Raw genomic sequence first — 6,000 nt, 5'->3', positions numbered from 1 at the left:
TTCATAAAGCCATTACTCTGAGGAGAAGGAAAAACAAAAGGCCTTTCTAAAACACAGAAGACAGAGACATAAACAAAATGCCAAGAAGGGGGAATTCATCCCCAAGAAAGAGCAAGAAAAGCTCATGGCCAGAGATCTAATTGAAAGAGATATAAATAATATGCCTGATGGAGAAAATAAAGCAACTGTCATAAGGGTATTAGGTGGGCTTTAGAAAATCATGGAAGACATCATGGGTACACTTACAACAGAGAGAAAAGAGTTAAAAACTCAGGCAGAAATGAAAAATAATAATAACTGAGATTTGAAACAGACTGGTTGTAATGACCACAAGAATGGAAGAAACAGAAAAATTAGTAAGTGATCCAGAAGCAGGATAATAGGAAATAATGAAGCTGAACAAAACAGAAAAAAGAATGATGGATAACGGAAGTAGACTTATGGAACTCAGTGACTCCATCAAATGAATAACATTGTATCATAAGAGCTCCAGAAGAAAAAGAGAGAGAAAAGGGATCAGAAGGTTTATTTTAGAAAATAATAACTGAAAACTTCCCTAATCTATGGAAGGAAACAGAAATCCAAATCCAGGAGGCACAGATAATTCCCATCGAAATTAACAAAAGCAGGCCAACACCAATACATATTATTGTTACATTTGCCAAATATAGTGGTAATGAAAAATCCTAAAAGCAACAAGACATAGTAAGTCCCTAAATTACAAGGGAAGGCCCATAAGACTAACTGAAGATTTCTCAGCAAAATTTGGAAAGCCAGAAGGGAGTGGCATGACATATTTCATGTGCTGGAGGGAAAAATATGCAGCCAAGAATACTCTATTCAGCAAAGCTATCATTCAGAATAGAAGGAGAGGTAGTTTCCCAGACAGACAAATGCTAAAGGAATTCATAACAACTAAACCAGTCCTGTAATAAATGTCAAAGGGGACTCTTTCAAAGGGAAGGAAAGACCAAAGTGGCAAAGACTAAAAAGGAACAGAGAAAATCTACAGTGACAACAACAAAACAAGTTATAAATGGTACAAAATACATATCTGTTAATAATTACTCTGAATGTAAACAGACTAAATGCTCCAACCAAAAGACATAGGATGTCAGAATGGATTAAAAAAATCTATAAGCTGCCTACATGGGACTTATTTAAGACATAAAGACACCTGCAGATTAAAGGTGAGGGAATGGAGAAACACTTATCATGAAAATGAACATTAAAAAAAAGGCTGGATTAGCAATACTTATCTCAGACAAACTAGATATTTTTTATCACTTATTTATTTATTTTGAGACAGAGAGAGTGAGACAGGAAGGGACAGACAGAGAGAGGATGACAGACATTCCCAAGCAGCCTCCATGCTGTTAGTGCAGAACCTGATGTGGGGCTTGAACTCACAAACTGTGAGGTCATGACCTGAGCCAAAATCAAGAGTCAACCCTTTAATTGACTGAGCCACCAGGTGCCCCAGACAAACTAGATTTTAAACCAAAGAGAGTAACAAGAGATGAAGAAGGGCACTATATAATAATTAAGGCGTCTATCCATCATGATATATCCATCAGATATAATAATTGTAAATATTTATACCCTCAACATATGAGAACACAAATAGATAAATAACAAACATAAAGAAATTTGATGATAATAATACAATGGTAGTAGGGGACTATAACACCCACTTAAATCAAGGAACATATCATCTAAGCAGAAAATCAACAAAGAAACAATGGCTTTGAATGACACACTGGATCAGATGGACTTAACAGACATTCAGAACATTTCATCCTAAAGCAGCAGAATACACACACTTTTCAAGTGCACATGAGACATTCTCCAGAATAGATCACATATTAGGTCACAAATAAGGCCTCAAGAAATACAAAAAGATCAAGATCATACCATGAATATTTTCTGATCACAACACTATAAAACATGAAGTTAACTACAAGAAAAAAAAAATTGGAAAGACCACAAATACATGGAGGTAAAACAACGTGCTACTAAAGAATGGGTCAACCAGGAAATTAAAGAATAAATTTTTAAAAAGTGCATGGGAAAAAATGAAAATGAAAACATGATGGGGGCATCTGGGTGGCTCAGTCAATTAGGTGTGGACTCTTGGTTTTGGCTCACGTCATAATCTCACAGTTGGTGTGTTTGAGCTCTGCATGAGGGTCTGTGTTGACACTGTGGAGCCTGCTTGGGATTCTCTTCCTCTTTCTCTCTGCCCCTCCCCTGCTCATGCTCTCTCTCTCACTCTTTCTCAAAATAAATAAATAAACATTAAAAAAAAAGAAAAGAAAACATGAATAACCAAAAACCTTTGTGATACAGCAAAAACAGTCATAAGAGAGCAATACAAGCCTTTCTCAAGAAGCAAGAAAATCTCCAATAAACAACCTAAACTTACACCTAAAGGAGTTAGAAAAAGAACAACAAATGGAGGCTACAGGCCACAGAAAAAGGGAAATAATAAAGATTGGAGAATAAATAAATGATATAGAAACCAAAAAAAGAAAAAAAAAACCCAAAACAGAATAGATCAATGAAATCAGGAGCTGGCTCTTTGAAAAAAAAAATAATAAAATTGATAAACCTCTAGGAAGACATATCAAAAACAACAAAAAAATGATTCTGTGAATAAAATCACAAATAAGAATAGAAATAACAACTAACACCACAGAAATACAAACAGTTATGAGAATAGTATTAAAAACAATACACCAACAAATTGGACAATCTGTAAGAAATGGATAAATTCCTAGAAATATATAAACTACCAAAACTGAAACATGGGGAAATTAAAATCTTGAACAGACCAATAACCAGCAATGAAATTGTACTAGTAATAAAAAAAAAAATCTCCCAACAACAAAACTTCCAGGGCTAGATGGCTTCATAGGTGAATACTACCAAATATTCAAAGAATACTTAATATCCATTCTTCTCAAATAATTCTAAAAAGAAAAACTGAAGGAAAACTTCCAAACTCATTCTATGAGGCCATAATTACCCTGGTTCCCAAACCAGACAAAGACTCCCACAAAACAAGGGAACCAGAGGCTAATGTCCTGGAGGAACATGAACGCAAAAATTCTTAACAAAATACTAGCAAATCAATTCTAACAGTACATTAAAAGATCATTCACAAAAGGGAGGGGGGGATGCCTGGGTAACTCAGTCAATTAAGCATCAGACTTTGGCTCAGGTCGTGATCCCATGGCTTGTGAGTTTGAGTGCCATTCTGGGCTCTGTGCTAACAGCTCAGAGCCTGGAGCCTGCTTCAGATTCTGTGTCTCCCTCTTTCTCTACTCCTCCCCTGCTCACACTTTGTCTTTCTCTCAAAAATAAATAACCCTATAAAAAAGGATTATATACCACAATCAAGTGGAATTTATTCCTGGGTTTCAAGGGTGGTTCAGTATTTGCAAATGAAACAACATGGTACACTACATTAATAAAAGAAAGGAGAAGAAACATATGACCCTCTCAACAGAAGCAGAAACAGCATTGGACAAAGAACAACATTCATTCATAATAAAAATCCTCAACAATTTAACTTTTTAAAAAAATTTAATGTTTGTTTATTTATTTTGAAAGAGAGAGAGCAGGGGAGGGACAGAGAGAGAGAGAGAGAGAGAGAGAGAATCCCAAGCGGGCTCTGCTCTGCCAGTGCAGGGCCCAACGTGGGGCTTGAACTCTCAAACTGTAAGACCATGACCTGAGCTGAAATCAAGAGTCAGATGCTTAACTTACTGACCCACCCAGACATCTTAACAATGTAAGATTAGAGTGAACATACCTCAACATAATAAAGGCCATACATGAAAAACCCACAGTGAATATTATCCTCAATTTTGAAAAACTGAGAGATTTTTCTCTAAGGAAAAAGACAGGCATGTCCTCTCTCACCACTGTTACTTAACATAGAACTGGAAATCCTAGATTCAGCAATCTAACAGCAAAAAGAAATAAAATATAACCAAATCACCCAGAAAGAAGTCAAACTTTCACTATTCACAGATGACATGATACTCTGAATAGAAAAGTCCAAAAGACTCCACCAAGAAACTTCTGTAACTGATATACAAATTTAGTAAAGTTGCAGAACACAAAATCACTGTACAGAAATATATTGAATTTCTATACACCAATAATGAAACAGCAGCAAGAGAAACCAAGGAAGTGATCCAATTTACAGTTACATCAAAAACCATAAGATACTTAGGGTAACCTAACCAAAGAGGTAAAAGATTTGTGCTCTGAAAACTGCAGAGCACTTATGAAGGAAATTGAAGAGGACAAAAATAAATGGAAACAACATTATATGCTCATGTAATGGAATAATAATAATTGTTAAAAATGTCTATAGTACCCAAAACAAAAACTATACAGTAAATGTGTAGACATTTAATGCAATCTCTATCAAAATACCACCATCATTTTTTCAGAGAGATAGAAAAATAAACCTAAAATTTATATGGGACCACAAAAGACCCCAAGAGGCTAAATAATGTTGAAAAAGAAAACAGGGGCGCCTGGGTGGCTCAGTCGGTTAAGCGGCCGACTTCGGCTCAGGTCATGATCTCGCGGTCCGTGCGTTCGAGCCCCACGTCGGGCTCTGTGCTGACAGATCAGAGCCTGGAGCCTGTTTCGGATTCTGTGTCTCCCTCTCTCTCTGACCCTCCCCCGTTCATGCTCTGTCTCTCTCTGTCTCAAAAATAAATAAATGTTAAAAAAAATTTTAGAAAAAGAAAACAAAAACACGAGATAACCTAACTCTTGACTTCAAGTTACCTAACAAAACTATACTGATCAAGATGGAATGGTACTTCCACAAAAACATACAAACAAATAGAACAGAACAGAAAACCCTGAAATGGACCCACAACTATATGATCAATCAATCTTTGACAAAGCAGAAAAGAATATCCAGTGGCAAAAAGACTGTCTCTCCAACAAATGGTGTTGGGAAAACTGGACAGCAACATGCAAAAGAATGAAACTGAATCACTTTCTATAGCATACATAAAAACAAATTCAAAATGGATGAAATACCTGAATAAGTGACAGGAACCATCAAAATCCTATAGAAAAACACATGCAGCATCCTCTTTGACCTCGGCAGTAGCAACATCTTACTAGATGTGTCTCCAAAAAAGCAAAACTGAACTTTTGGATTTAATTAAAATAAAAGTCTTCTGCATAGCAAAGGAAATTATCAACAAAACTAAAAGGCAACCTACAGAATGGGAGAAGATATTTGCAAATGACATATATGATAAAGGGCTACTATCCAAAATATATAAAGAACTTAAAAAACTCAACACCCCCCCAAATATAATCCAGTTAAAAAATGGGCAGAAGACATGAATAGACATTTTACCAAAGAAGACATACATACAGCTAACAGACACACAAAAAGATGCTCAAGATCACTGATAATCAGGGAAATTAAAATAAAGCTACAGTGAGATACCACCTCACACTTGTCAGAATGGCTAAAATCAACAACACAAGAAACAATGTGTTGGAAGGGATGTGCAGAAAGGGAAACCCTCTTGTACTATTGATGGAAATATAACCTGGTGCAGCCACTCTGGAAAACAGTATGCCAGTCCCTCATAAAGTTAAAAACAGAACTCCCCTATGATCCAGCAATTGCACTGCCAGGTATTTACCCAAAGGATGCAAAAATATATATTTGAATGGGACACATTAACCCTGATTGTTATAGCAGCATTATCAACAATAGTCGAATTATGGAAAGAGCCTAAATGTCCATCAGTTGATGAGTGGATAAAGAACTGTGCCTAATCTTTGGAACACAGCTAAATCAACATCAAATCAGTTTGAAAAACTAGGATATCAATCTGAGGATTAAGAAAACAACCTGCATGATTGGAGGGACAGAATGTGGCAGATGGAAGCTTCAGAGCTGTGGATTAGGGAGAGAAAAGCTGCGGTGTTGCAGGGAGAAGGGAA

Source organism: Panthera uncia (assembly GCF_023721935.1).
Source record: "Panthera uncia isolate 11264 chromosome B3 unlocalized genomic scaffold, Puncia_PCG_1.0 HiC_scaffold_1, whole genome shotgun sequence".
In the NCBI taxonomy this organism is placed as follows: Eukaryota; Metazoa; Chordata; class Mammalia; order Carnivora; family Felidae; genus Panthera; species Panthera uncia.
This window is presented reverse-complemented; position numbering follows the sequence as displayed.